Source organism: Leptosomus discolor, chromosome 16 (genome assembly GCF_034619465.1).
Source record: "Leptosomus discolor isolate bLepDis1 chromosome 16, bLepDis1.hap2, whole genome shotgun sequence".
In the NCBI taxonomy this organism is placed as follows: Eukaryota; Metazoa; Chordata; class Aves; order Leptosomiformes; family Leptosomidae; genus Leptosomus; species Leptosomus discolor.
The window spans coordinates 14457547-14471339 of NC_141406.1; the positions used below are offsets into that span (position 1 = coordinate 14457547).

At 58.1% G+C, this 13793-nt stretch overlaps 1 protein-coding gene across 1 annotated transcript in view; it reads left to right on the plus strand.

Moving 5' to 3' along the window:
* The first annotated feature begins 4097 nt into the window (after nt 1–4097).
* Nucleotides 4098–13793, plus strand: part of CUX2 (cut like homeobox 2) — a 75729-nt gene continuing 66033 nt past the window's right edge. Inside the window, exons 1-2 of the mRNA XM_086474108.1 lie at nt 4098–4119; nt 13323–13491. The gene's annotated coding sequence lies outside the window, so the exon portion shown is untranslated. The remainder of the gene's footprint in view (nt 4120–13322; nt 13492–13793) is intronic.

Below are 13793 nucleotides of genomic sequence, written 5' to 3' on the forward strand. Positions count from 1 at the left end.
GAGTTGGGTGCTGTGTCCAAGCACAAAACCCCACCAAGAGCTCTGTCAGCTTGCTGCTGGCCTTGGGCTGACACAGCTGCATCGGCATGAGAGCTTTGCTAGGTCAGGCATGGAGATGGCCAGGAATACAGATCTTTCCATCTGTGTGTGGTGTAACCTGCTGCTTTCTGTGTGCAGGACGGAGACTCTGGCAAGGATTTCGGAGATGACTGTAAAGCACAGCAAAGACACTGTCCGGTACAATGTCAAGCTGCAGGAGTGGGAACGTGTCCTTGACCAGCCGGCCAAACTGAAATCTTTCATGAACACCGAACTCAGAGACCGCTCTGCACAGAAGGAAGAGGCCCAAAAGAAAAAAGGTATCAGATGAGAGAAACCCTGTGCAACTGGGGCCGCAAAGCAGGAGAGTGAGGGATGGAGAGGCAGGGACCCGCCTCCATGTGCAGCTGTGGATCCTTTTATCCTCCTGGGGACGGATCCCGCTGTGTTTGCCCCATTGCCACACAGACCGTGAGCTCCTTACTTCATTGCTAAGGGAAATCAAGACACTTTCTGACCAGTGTGCCCCGAGCACCCTGCCAAACCCCATGGCACCTGCATTGGAAGGCTCTGCCAAGGGCAGCCTGTGGGGACACGCGCAGCCCAGACTCTCCATCTCTCACTCAGCCTTGAAGGCAGCCCAGCGGGCCAGGCGGAACCAAGCAGAGCGCTGCGAGAGCTGGATGGTGGCTCACCAGCGTCTGCTGGAGCAGGCAGAGAATGGGGACATTGACCAGCTGGTAGGCAGCTTCATTGAGAAGGAGGAGAAGGACTTTGCCCGTTACTCCATCGACCTCAACAACGAGATGGAGAAGATGCAGCGGAGAATCAATGACCTTCAAGTTTATTCCAGGCTCTTTTATGTCTCCCCTTTCTCAGCTGGTACTTTTAGGCTGGGCTGGGTTTTTTTCCTCTCCCACGTGTCCAGAATCACACAAAAGCCCGGCTCAGAGCCTGCCACAGGGGTGGGATTAGGGGAATGCAAAGGGGCAGCCAAAAGAGAGCTTCCAGTAGCCTTAACGCTGCGTTCTCGGAGCAAAAATGTCTCAATGCTGCCACCGTGTATCCAGCAAAACTACTGCAGGATCCAGGAGAGCCAAGAGCTGCCTTGGCCATGCGTGGGGCTGGCTGGAGTGAGAAGTGCTACCTGTTGTGGAGTCATCAGCTGCCTTTCTGGCCTGAGGACAGTGGTCCCCAGAGGGGTCAAGCGGGATGTCCCTGCTGCCAGGGCAGAGGGATGGTCCCCAGGCTCTGTCAGGGGCATTCAGCCAGGACCAACTTTTTGTGCTTGTGTGTACACAGAGTGAAATTATAGCCCTCGGGATGGAGCAGGAGAATGCAGAAAGCAGCAGCCTTCGTGTCCTGAAGGAACTGGTGGTACAGGGGCTGGGATTTCCCTCTGCAAGGGCAGCAGAGCCCTGTCTGTCCTGTCACGTGTCTGAGGAGTGTGGGGGAAGAGCAGGGGGCTGGTGTGACACCCAGCAAAACCTCTGCTGATAGGGAAAACTAACGGAAAAGATGGAAGAAGCCAGCTGGTACGAGGAGAGAGTCAAAGAGAGCAGCAAATTCCTGGTCCAGCTCAGATCTGGCATGGAGGCACCTGCTCAAAGAAATCACCAGCGGCACTGTGAAGGCAGCGGGGCGGCTTGGAGAAAACCCGGCACAGTGTTTTGGTGGGTCAGGGCTGCCCGTCTTCCCCTGCCACATGGCCTGGACCCGCATGTCATCCACCACCCGCTTGCACTGTGGTTTAATTGAGCTGGTTTTCCCCCTGCCCCATCACTCATGGGTGTCCTGAATGTGAGTTTTGGGGTGTCAAATTCCCAACAGATTCAGAAGCTAACCTGTGGCTGTGTGAAGATCCCCGTGGAGCCCCAAGTCCTCCTCTTGGCTCTGGGAGCCAGCCTTGGGCCCTTGCCCCTGGGGAGACAGGCTGCCTGACGGCACTGCCTTGGGGAAACCAGCGGATCCCCTGCTCAGCAAAGAGGTGGGGGCAGATTTGGGCAGGGACCCGCGAGCTCCTGCTGCAGGAGTCCATGCCGCGCTATGCATCGGCTGGGGGCTCCCACCTGGCCCAGCCCTTCATCCACCCACTGCTGGGCAGCACTGGGCTCCTCTGGGTGATGGATTTGGCCCAGCTCTGACTGTGTAATGGTTTTGTGTGGCAAGGTTTTGGTAGTGGGGGGGGGGGCTGTTACAGGGGTGGCTTCTGTGAGAAGCTGCAAGAAGTCTCCCCTATGTCTGATACAGGCAATGCCAGCCGGCTTTAAGACAGACCCGCCGCTGGCCAAGGCCGAGCCCATCAGCGATGGTGGTTGCGCCTCTGGGATAACGTATTTAAGAGAGGAAAAAAAAGTTACTGCGCAGCAGTAATTGCAAGGAGAGAGAGGTGTGAGAATATGTGAGAGAAACACCCTGCAGACACCAAGGTCAGTGAAGAAGGAAGGGGAGGAGATGCTCCAGGCGCTGGAGCAGTGATTCCTCTGTGACCTGTGGTGAAGACCACGGTGAGGCAGGCTGTGCCCCTGCAGCCCATGGGCGGTGGAGCAGATACCTGCCTACACCCCGTGGAGGACCCCATGCCGGAGTAGGTGGATCCCTGAAGGAAGCTGTGACCCCGTGGGAAGTCTGCACCGCAGCAGGCTCCTGGCAGGACCTGTGGCCCGTGGAGAGTGAGAAGTCCACGCTGGAGCAGGTTGGCTGCTGGTGACCCCGTGAGGGGGCTCACGCTGGAGCAGTCGGTTCCTGAAGGACTGCACACCATGAAGGAGACCCACGATGGAGCAGTTCATGGAGAACTGTAGCCCGTGGGAGGACTCACTCTGGAGAAGTTGTGGAGGACTGTCTGCTGTGAGAGGGGACCCCACATTGGAGCAGGGGAAATGTGTGAGGAGACCTCCCCCTGAGGAGGAAGGAGCGGCAGAAAACAACAGTGATGAACTGACCCCAACCCCCATTCCCTGTCCCCTGCGCCACTTGGGGGGAGGAGGGAAAGAAATCGGGAGCAAAGTTAAGCCTGGGAAAGAAGGGAGGGGTGGGGAGAAGGTGTTTTAAGGTTTGTTTTTATTTCTTATTACTCCTCTCTCAGTTAATTGGTAATAAATTACATTTTTCTCAAGTCAAGTCTGTTTTGCCCGTGATGGTAAATGCCGAGTGATCTCCCTGTCCTTATCTCGACCCCACAAGCCTGTTGTTATATTTTCCTCTCCCCTGTCCAGCTGAGGAGGGAGAGAGTGATAGAGCAGCTTTGGTGGGCTCCTGGCATCCAGCCGGGGTCAAACCACCACAGCCCGATGCCCCCTGCCCCGAACGGCACCGCCAACACCGTCGACGCCTCTGAGCGTGGGGGGTGGGCGGGAGGGGCTGTGGCCACGCTGCCGGCCAATCCACCATTCCCCCCGGGCTGCCCCGGCCAGTCCCAAGTGCCCTGTGCTGCCCCACCGGCGTTGTCAGGCCTGTGCCGAGGTGCAGGACAGAATGGCCATGTTCTTGGGCAGTGGAAGTGCTGCTGGACCACGGGCAGCTGCGCCAGCTGATGCTCCAGAGGAGAGAGAAGGAGCTTGCCAACACCCCCAGCCCTGGCAGGAGGTGGAGGACTAGAGTGAAGATGTCAACTCTTCAATAAATCATTCCACTCTTGAGCTGCCTCTCTGCTTCCGCACCCTGGATGTCCTTCCACCTCCCTTCCCGTCTAGAAGAGGAACCCAACACCTTGTGCAGGCTTCAAAAGGTCTCCGGGCGCTCTTTCGAGCTGGCTTCGCCCGCTGCTGACAGCAGCCATGGCTGGGAAGAGCTGTTCTGCGGCGGGATGCTGTCCTCGTTGCACAAGCCAACGTGCTTCCCGCAGACAGACATCACACTGCTGCTGGGGAGGAGATGGGGACCACTGTCCCGATCCTGCGCTATTCCTGCTCCAGGGGGCCCAGGGAGGGTATGGGGGGATGCAGCAGGGATGAACACACTTGCTGGGTGATCCCTGCTAAGCTGGGGGAACCAGGCAGCTCTCTGCTGCCTAAAGCCAAGCCGAGCTCAGTGCTGGTCCTGGGTTGGTGGGACCAGGAGGCTGCTAGCCAGAGCCCAGTGTGAAACGGCTGTTTGGGGCTGGGAGCTGGGCCAGGCTGGGAAACGGCAAGGCAGAGAGGGACTGGAGGGCACATGAGGGTGATGTGCAGCAGGGCCGGGAGGCTGGGGGCAGCAGGGTCTGGGGGCTCCCGCTGGGCACAGGCACACCACACAAGCCCACACAAAGCTTATACCAGCGTCTGAATTTCCTCTTGCCAAAAGGCAGTTTGATGTGGATGCCATTCAGGTGTTCCCCAGGGGGAGAGGCAAAGGGACACCCCCCAGTGCGACCTAGAGGGAGATGATCTCGGGTGCCAGCCCTGGCGCCAAGCGCGGGTTAGTCCTTCTCTTTGCTGTGTGCAATTACGTGGACAAGGTTTTTGCAGTCCAGGTTGCCAGACCTGTCTGGAGGGAAAACGCTGTCCGCTGTGGAGGCAGCTGCCACGTGTGCTTATTTATTTGTTTCTGTTCTCACCTCCTCCTTGCTGCTCGCTGCTCGTGAGCCTGGCAGATTTTCAGGAGCCGGGCTGCTCTTACCGAACATTGCGCCAAAAGCGATAGGAAAGGGTTCGGAGGAATCTATGGCTGGAATCCCCTTTGATCCCTGGATTCCCTTCTGGTTTGTCCCCACAGCTCAGGCACCAGCATCCCTCGGGACCAGGCATAAGGTGGAGGACGAGGTCTCCAGCCGTGCTGCTCGGCGAGTGCTGCCTTTGCCGCAGCCGCCTTTGGCTGCCGTGTGACGGCAGGTGGGGTCCCGCGCTGGCTTGGGGGACACAACGGCCCTTCCTCTCGCTGCAAGAAGAAAGAGAAAGCAGAAATGTGTCCTTTGGACCCCGAAATGGTCTGCCCTGGTTGGAAAGCACTACTAGCACACATCTCTGTTCCCATGGGATGCTGTAAAGGCAGCTGGATGCTCCCCAACTTGCTCACCTCCTTTCCAGGGCAAGAGGGATCCTTGGTCACTACATCCCTGTCACCTCCATCGCTCCCTGCCTGTTAAAGCTATCCTGGTGAAAAGGATAATGGATTTTGCCTGTTCCCACCAGAGCTTTGGGGTCTCGGTGCTCACCATGGCTTTGCACAGGTGCCAATGTTGCTGTGAGAGGTGTCTCGGAGGCAGTCCCTCGCTTCCCCTGGGCTGAAACAACAAATACATCCTTCTCTGGGTTAAAAATAACCCCATGCCCACTTCTGGCTGTAATAGAGAAGTTAGCCTCCCCCAGGCCTGTTGTCTCTGACTTTCTCTGTCCCTCTCTCTCTAGTCTGGATCAGCAGCTTGTTGTTGTCACCAGCTGATGTGACATGTGATCCAGAGAGGGTTTCAAGGTTAATGGAGTGCCAGGCGGCCCTGCAGCTCCCACACTGGAGATGCTGACCCGTGGCGGGGACTGCAGAGGAGCAACTCCACCTGCGTTTGGCACTTGGGCTGGGGCTGGGCTTTTGCCCTCTGCTGGGACGTGCAGGGAGGACTTGGCCAGGAGGGAACCCCTGGCTACAATCCCCCAAGCCTTGGTTGTTTTGCCTCGATCCTGCCAGGCATCTTTGGAAGCCTTCACATCCCATCGCAGTGTTGGTGTGGCAAAGCTGGGAGCTGCTTGGCTGCTGGAGGTGGAGGAGCCCTGGCCACAGGCTGCATTTCTGCAGCAGGAGCCACGGAAACCACAGGCAGGCAGGCAGGCAGCAATCCTGCAAAACCTCTGCCGGGGTCTGCTGCCTTCCTGCAGCCTTCCAGGACCAGGCCTTTTGGGCTGTTTTGTTTTGTCTTTGGTATTTTTAGCCTGTTAATTTTACACACACCCCCCCCCCCCCACCTTGCCCTCGTGGAATGGGTGTGCTGGGGTGGGAATGGCACGGGGGGCCCAATGGTGCCTGTCAGCCACTGCTGCACCCCCCGAAGCTCTGCCATGCCTGGCATGGCCCTGACCCCATGGCTGGGGTGCAGGGGGCTGCTGACCTCGCTGCCTGCACCGCTGCCCGGCATCGTCCCCTCCGCATGCTGAGGAGGCTGGTGGGCAAGTGGGGAGGGCTGGGACAGGGCTGGGAACAAAAGAGAGCGTGGAACCAGATCCCTGGAGCTCTGAGCTCTGCCTAAATGCTGCCTTCATTCCCCTAGAGGACACAAATATCGTGTTTAATTGCTGGCACTTGCTGCTCGGTCGCACCTCAACGCCCGGCTGCTGCAGCCAAGCCAGTGAGGGTGGCATTATGGGGACGATTTAAGCAGGCAGCAGGGAAAAATGTAGGGAAAAGTGCCCGGAGAGGAGAAAACTCCTGATCCAGGAATGACCACCTCGTCTGGATGAAACTGCATCTGAGGGAAGGCATTTCAGGCTGGGTTTTGGGGTCTGTCTGAGCAAAAGGGCAGGTAACAGAGCCGAGGAGCAGAGCTAGGGTGAGGATCAGCCCCGGGCATGCAGGCACAGCCAGGGATGAGGGGGATCAATCTCGGAGCGGACGCTCCCTCCTCCTGCCCAGTTCAGCTGGATTCATCGGCCAGCCGAGCCCAATTACCTTAATTTGTGGCATTAAGGGAAAATCCATAAGCATCAGGGAAGTGATGTGTAGCGGTTTAACAGGACTGGTTGGCCGTGGAGCCGCCAGCACTGCCTGGGCACTGCCTGTCCCTGGCTCCGTACCCGTGCCGGGGCAAGGCTGACGGTGCAGGAGGCAGCCCTGGAGCTGTGGAGATTTCTCAGAATATTTTTTTGGGGGTGGGGGAAGCACCATTTCTGCCTGCCCAGCCTGGAAGAGGTCAGACCTGGGTCTCTCCCCAGTGTTGCCCATGGGGTGGTTGGGGGTGAGATGGTGTCTGGGGGCTTTGAGGGGCCGGCGGTGCTGAGCGCAGCGCAGAAATCCTGGCCGGGGCTGGGGTGCAGATGGCTGCCTGTGTTTCTGCCGTAATTTGTAAGACGGTGCATCTGCTCCGCTGCTCACTTCTCGCTGTCAGACGTAATCCTCTGTGCTGCATGGGCCGCATCCTGCACCCCTCGGTGGCGATCCTGGTCCAGCCTGGGGATGGAGGCGGTTCCAGGCACACCTTTGCTTTTCCCCTGCTGTGGATATTGGGGGACTCACTGGCATCCATGAAAACCTGAGTGCTTTAAGTATATACGTATGTACATGTGTGCCTATAGAGCTCTGTAGCGAACAAAAGAGCTGTTGGGAAGGGGCTGCAGCCTGTGAATGGATGTCAGGGAATAACACACGTATCTGTGCCACGGCAAAATCAAGCATCGTCCCTCCTTATCTGCAAAAGAGCCCGTGTTTTACATGAAAAAGCCTTTCTAATTAATAGGACAGCCCCTCTTGAGCTCGATAAAAAATGGAGTCAAAAGGATTTGATTAACCCCCGCTCTTTTCAAGGCGCGTGCTCTGCCTGAGCGAGACGCGTGCCTGTGCCCGAGCCAAGTCCTGCCCGTGGCCGATAACAGGCTCCCTTCGGCCCAGCGAGCCCGGCAGCACCGTGCCCATGGGGAGCCCCGAGCCTGGACATCGACGGAGCTGATTTGGGGGTGTCTGGGCCCCAGGGCTGGCTGAGGGTGGCCACGTCGGCGTGCTGGGATGGTCCAGAGCCAGCCCGCGCAGCCGCTCGCTCCACGCCGTTGAGGTTTCCTTACGAATATCTTTTGCTCCAACCGATATTTTTTTCTGAGATCAGATACATTTGACTAAACTAATACATATGTATACACGCCCGTACATTCCCATTCAAACCAATGTAAATTACCTTTGACCAATACATTTTCCCGGGAAATCAATGCATTTTAACACTGGATAATATTTATGAAATTGAATTTTTTATTAAAGCTAATGCAATTCTATTTTATGCATTTTTATTAAACTAATGCATTTTAAATTAAACTGTTGTATATTAACTACAATGGCTGTTGGTACTTACAGTAAAATAATATATGTTTGCTGAAATCAATATGTATTCCAAACCTAGGAATTTCCAGTTAACAAGGCTATATCAAATATAACAAATGCATGTAGCTACTTAATTTGATGCTTATGTACACTGGCTGGTATAGTTGTTTATTGGTAATGATTATTTTTAAAGGGAGAAAGTTTATTAAAGGTAGAAAGATGGATTCCTGTGCAGCTCGGAGCTGCAGTTTGAAGCTGCCCATGGTGGCCACTCCAACCCCGATGCTCATACCGAGGGGGGCCGTGGGGGTAGCCCACGTGTCCCGGTGCTGGCTGGTGGCTGAAGCCCATCTCCTCTGCCACAGATGGCCTCTGGGCCCTCGGCCACATCCCTGCACTTCAGTTCCATTGGGTGGGGGTTTGGAGGGCATCCTTCCCTTTCCTTGGGCTCATCCTTGCTCATCCCGCTCCCCCCCACAGCCCCTTTCTGCTGGCAGTGTCTTCAGGAGCTTTTGGAGGGTTTTATCCATCTCCCCTTGGTGTTCAGAAGGTTTTGATGTTTAACATCTTATTCCAGATAGACCTAATTTAGCAGCTTTTCCTGCTTCAGCTCCATTTTCACTCGGAAGGCTCTATCAGCGCAGTGATGGCCGGGAGGATTTGCCCAGCTCAGGGGTCTGGGGAAGAGCTGCCACCTACAGAACACAGCCAGGGGCCGGCTGGCCTGAGGACGGGGCAGGTGACAGGGACAAGGACGGCTGCTATCCCCATCCCTGACCTGCTGGCCCGTCCTGGGAATGTGCCCTGCGCTGTGCACAGGATGTGGCCCCAGGAGGAGGAGGAGGCCGTCCTGGCCTCCCGAGCTGCGGCATTGACGGGGGAAAGCCATAAATAGCAGCATTATGTGCTATGTGCACGCCGAATAGCGCCATAGCTGAGATAATTTGGGCGAAGCAATAAAAGAGGAAAATTAATTAAAGAGCACGTGCTAATTGTAGGGGGAACGCGCTTGGAAATAAGTAGCTGCGGCAGAAACGCGGAGGGGCCCGGGCACCCACCCTGGGGCACCTGGGGCGCACCGAGGGCTGAGGCCGGGCACAGCTCAGTGCATATCCTGCGGGAGCCACGGTGGGCACGGAGGGGAGGTGGAGGGGTGCTGTGCCCCCCTCTGCGGTGTCCCAGCCTGCACTCCTGTGCCCACCGTGTACCCCCTCCCCCCTTATGTCCCTTAGTGTCCCCTTCGGGGTGCCGTGCTTGTGGGCCCCCCCCTCCCCGCGGTGGGACGCGCTGCAGTTACTGATGCGGCCGCCAAGTGGCGCCGTCGTAGCGGGCGCGGTGCGGGCGCCGCCTGGTCCCCGGCGGGGCGGGGGGAGCGGGGCGGCGGGGAGGGGGGGGACGGACCCTGCCGGGGTTCCCCGGACCCCAGGACCCCCAGCTGGCAGGGGCTGCGCTGCCTTCCCCCGACCGGGATGGGGACGGAGCTCTGGGAGCGGCCGCCTGGGTCTCCCCGAGGGTTTTTCTGCTCCGTGCCCAGGGCTGAAGCTGGGCCCCAGCTCCCGGCCGGCCCCAGGGCCTGGCTCGGCCTCGCTCGCTCTGACGGCACCGCTGGCCCCCGGTGCGGCTTCTGCCGGGCCCCTGCCCGTCCGCGGGGCAAGGCGGCCGAGCCAGCTCGCCATCACTGCTGGCGCGTGGCTCTTGATGGCAACATCACCCCTTGCCACACCACCATTGCCCCTCGCCATGCCAACATCACCCCTCGCCATTGCCAACATCACCCCTCACCACACCAACACCACCCCTCACCACACCAACATCACCCCTCACCACACCAACACCACCCCTCACCACACCAACATCACCCCTCACCACACCAACATCACCCCTCACCACACCACCATTGCCCCATTGCCTCACCACCACAGCACCACTGCCCCTCACCACACCAACATCGCCCCATCACCCCTCACCACACCAACATCACCACAACACAATTGCCCCATTGCCCCGTTGCCCCTCCGCCACAGCATCACTGCCCCTCACCACACCATCACCCCTCACCACACCAACATCGCCCCACTGCCCCTCGCCACACCACCATTGCCCCTCACCACACCACCATCACCCCTCACCACACCAACATCACCCCATTGCCCCTCGCCACGCCAACATCGCCTTTCGGCCGCCTCATGGGGCCGAATCACCACACAAAGGACTTATCATGTGGATCACAAGCGGCAGGAAGGCGAGAATAAATTAACGCCTGAAATGGGAGTGCGCTGAAATCTAACTAGGGTTTGTTTTTTTTTTAAGTACACAGAAAAGCCCCTTCCATATTTTAATTAAAAGCCTTTCAGAAGAGGAGGCAAGGGGCTGCCATTTACAACGGGCTTTTGTCAGGCGCACAAAGCAAACCGTTCTGGAGACAAACTGATTTATTAACCTGCGCCTCGCAGCTCTCCCCGGGGCGGATGAGCCCTGGGGGGTGGGGAGGGGGCGACGGGATGGGGCTCCCCCTGCTCTCCCTGGGGTGCCCAGGGGACACAGGGGCACAGGGCACGGAGCATGTGGCCCCGCAGCTCTCCATCCCTCTGCGCGGCATGGGGCGCAGCCCCTCTCCTCTTCCTTACGGCTCCCATCGATTTATTAATGATTTGGCTAAACAGAAACATTCCTCCAAAGCCCACAATTTAATTTGCTCGCCAAAGATGCCAGGTTAGTTTTATTTCTGATTTATGAGCAGGCTCTTCTGTTCCCTGGGCAGCAGAGCGGGGCGGTGATTTATGGGCATGAGATCAGCTTTGTGGGCACACGGAGAAGGTCCCCTTGCTGGGACCCATCTCTGATGGTGCCCGACAGCAGATACCTGGAGCATCTTGGCCATGAACTGAGCCATCGCCGTTGCTGGCACGGAGAGGACACCTTGGCATCAAGCAGCAGGAACCAGCACTCACCCCAGCAAAGACCATTGATCCCACCTGGGTTTATTGATCCGTCTATAACCAAACCTCCCCCTGTGCACGGCCCTGAGAGAGGGATGGAAATGAATTCCCCTGGAGAGCACCCCCCTTGCATAGCCTGTGCCCTCACCCCTGGCTAATTGCAGCCTTGTTAAGCCCAAGGTGAAGCACCTGCCTGGCACCACCAGCAGCCCCAATCTCATCGCAAACCTCAGTGTCTCTCAGGGGTTTGGGCTCTCTGATTTTTGGGGTTGTGGGGTTAAGGGAGGATCTATTTATAGCGCTTTGGTTCCCAGAGCCAAGTTGGGTCCTTGACTTGGATGTGTCTAAGCAGGGGTAGTGCAGAGGCACCTGATGTCTCGGAGCATCCATGGGCTCGCTGTTGATGACAAAGGGGTTGAGATTTCAGCTTGGCATTGCAATTGCACCTGGGGTTCACCAGTTCCAGGCAGATGCTTTTGTTGCAGCACCATGAGGAGGATCTGCCGTGGGAGCTCCCTTCTCCAGCTCTGGAGGTGGGGAAGAGGCTGGAGCAGGGCTTGCAGGAACATCCAGGCTGTCTCTAACACAAACTGCCTTGGCTCTTGCAAATCCTTTCTTTGAACTTTGATTTTTCTGTTCACTTGTTCTTCTGCCTGAGGCGTTTTGCAATTGCGGGATTGCGAGCAGCTCTGAGTTTCTCTGAGTGGAAGAGAGGAGAAGGACGAGATCATTTCCTAGCTGCTTGTGCTACAGCGTGGTGCCAAGGTCATTTGGGTGTCTGCCTTATCCTTTTGGACAGTTTTTCTGGCTCAGGTGAGCTTCAGACAGCAAGAAGGGAAGGAGCAGACCTGTCCCCATGACAGCCAGAAGCACCTGCAGAGCAGAGCGCATTTTGAAGGATGCTCCTCTTCTTCAGTGTCTTCTGAACTCAAATTGTGCTTTTTAGTGGACTCCCAAGGCTCCTGCGAAATGCAGGGAACAGCAGCAGGATGATTCCTGAGCTGCCAGGTGGGGCCAAGCCCCAGGATGGCCAAGGGGCCGCTTCTTCCCCAGCTACCTGCAGAGAGAGGATCTCTCCAGTGCTGCGAGATCTGCTGCAGCGAGAGGAGCAGAGAGCTTTGGGGCTGGGACAGGGAAGGACCATGAGTGACAGCCGCAGGAGCACTTGTCCTGGGTTTGCTAGTGTCCATGCCCACGGGTAGCAGAGGCTGCCGGGCTGGCTGACCATCTCCCCCCAGCCCCTCTGAGCACGGGGATCCCCGCAGTGCCAAATGGTGACAGGTAAGATGGGGGGGACCGGTGTGTTGGTGAACGAGGGGGCTGCTGCGTGCTGCCCTCATCCTTTCTGCATTTTCAGGGGCAACACAGAGCCCATGGCTTGCCAGCTTGGGGCCACACTCCGAGTCTGCATCCCCCTCCGTGGGGTGATGAGGGGGCCCAAGTCACCCCACGCTGGGTCTCGGGGAGGGGAGCTGGGGTGTGGGTTTGTGTCACAGCCTGGCAGGAGCCCCGGGCTCTTCCACGCGCAGAGCTGTGCACGTGTCCGCATGGCAGCTTGGGGGGTTACCTGCCCCTTAGCAGGAATATTAAAATGCTGCACTTGCTTGGTCTGCAAATACCTGCCTGCAAAGTGTGCCCGAAGGGGCAGCTCAGCCCTTCTCTGCCCGAAAGTGAGTCATGGACAGCAGCGCTGGGGTCCCTCCAGCACAAACGCGGCATGGCTCTGCTGGGGGGTCACCGCTTTCCATTGGGGAGTGGAAACTAATGCTCAAAGCCCTTGGGATGTTGGAGTGGTTGGTACGATGGGATATGGGGCAACTCTGGGCAGAAAACGTAAAGCTCTTTATTTTTTTTGTTAGGAAAGCAGAAGGGGTGTTTCTGGACAGGGTTTTGTTACTGCCCCAGTGCTACTGGCTGTGCCCCATTCTTCTGTTTTAAGTTCGAATTCTGCAGAGCCCAACCGCATGAAATGATTTTAAAATACAGTGGTAAACCAGTCTGAACGTTGGGACTTTTCTGGCCGTGGTGTGCTGTGAGCATGTTTGCTGTGGCAATTCCCACCAGGGTCAAAGGTGCTGGATGTGTCAGGTTAGAGGAAAAAAACCCACAAAAACCAACAACAAAACAAACAAACAAAACCCACCAAAAAAAAAAACCCCAAACAACAAGAACAAAAAACCTTGAAAAAGTTTACCTGGCAGCTTCCGAATGGCGGTTTTCCACCTTCCCGACGCGGCTGGATGTTCTTAAAAATAAAAAAATAAAATAAAAAAAATCAATTACCCCAAGGCTGTGCGCCCCTTCCCCGGTGAGGAACGTCCCACGGCCCCGAGGGGGGTGATGACCCGGGGCGGGGGGGGGGGAGCGTGGGGGCCGCCCCCTTCCCTCCCCGCGGAGCGCGGGCGGGGCGAGGCGGCGGCGGGGCCGCCCCCGGCGGTGGAGGCGGGCGAGCGATCGCTCTCCAACGCTCCCCTCCGCGCCGCTACGCGCCCCCTCCGCGCCGCCGGTCTCCCCCAAGATGGCCGCCGACGTGGGATCGATGTTTCGATACCGGACGCGGTTTGATGTCCGCCGGCTCCAGGTTGGTGGCGGCGGCGGAGGGGAGGAAGGCGCGGGGGGGGGGGGGGGATCCGGGCGGCCGCCCCCATCCCTCCCTCCCCCCCCCCCCCCCCCCCTCCGCTCCCTCCCTCCCTCCGCCCGCCCTTCCCCATCGATAGGTATCAGAAATTGATCCCCGCCGCCGCCGCTCTTTGTTCGGCGCCGCCCGGGAGCGTGGAGCAGCGCTAGCGGCAATGGAGCCGCGCCGCCCCGGCCCCCGCCCCGCCGCCCCCGAGGTGACAGCGGGGCCGGGGGGCGGCCGCCGCTCCGCCCCGGCGGGAGGGG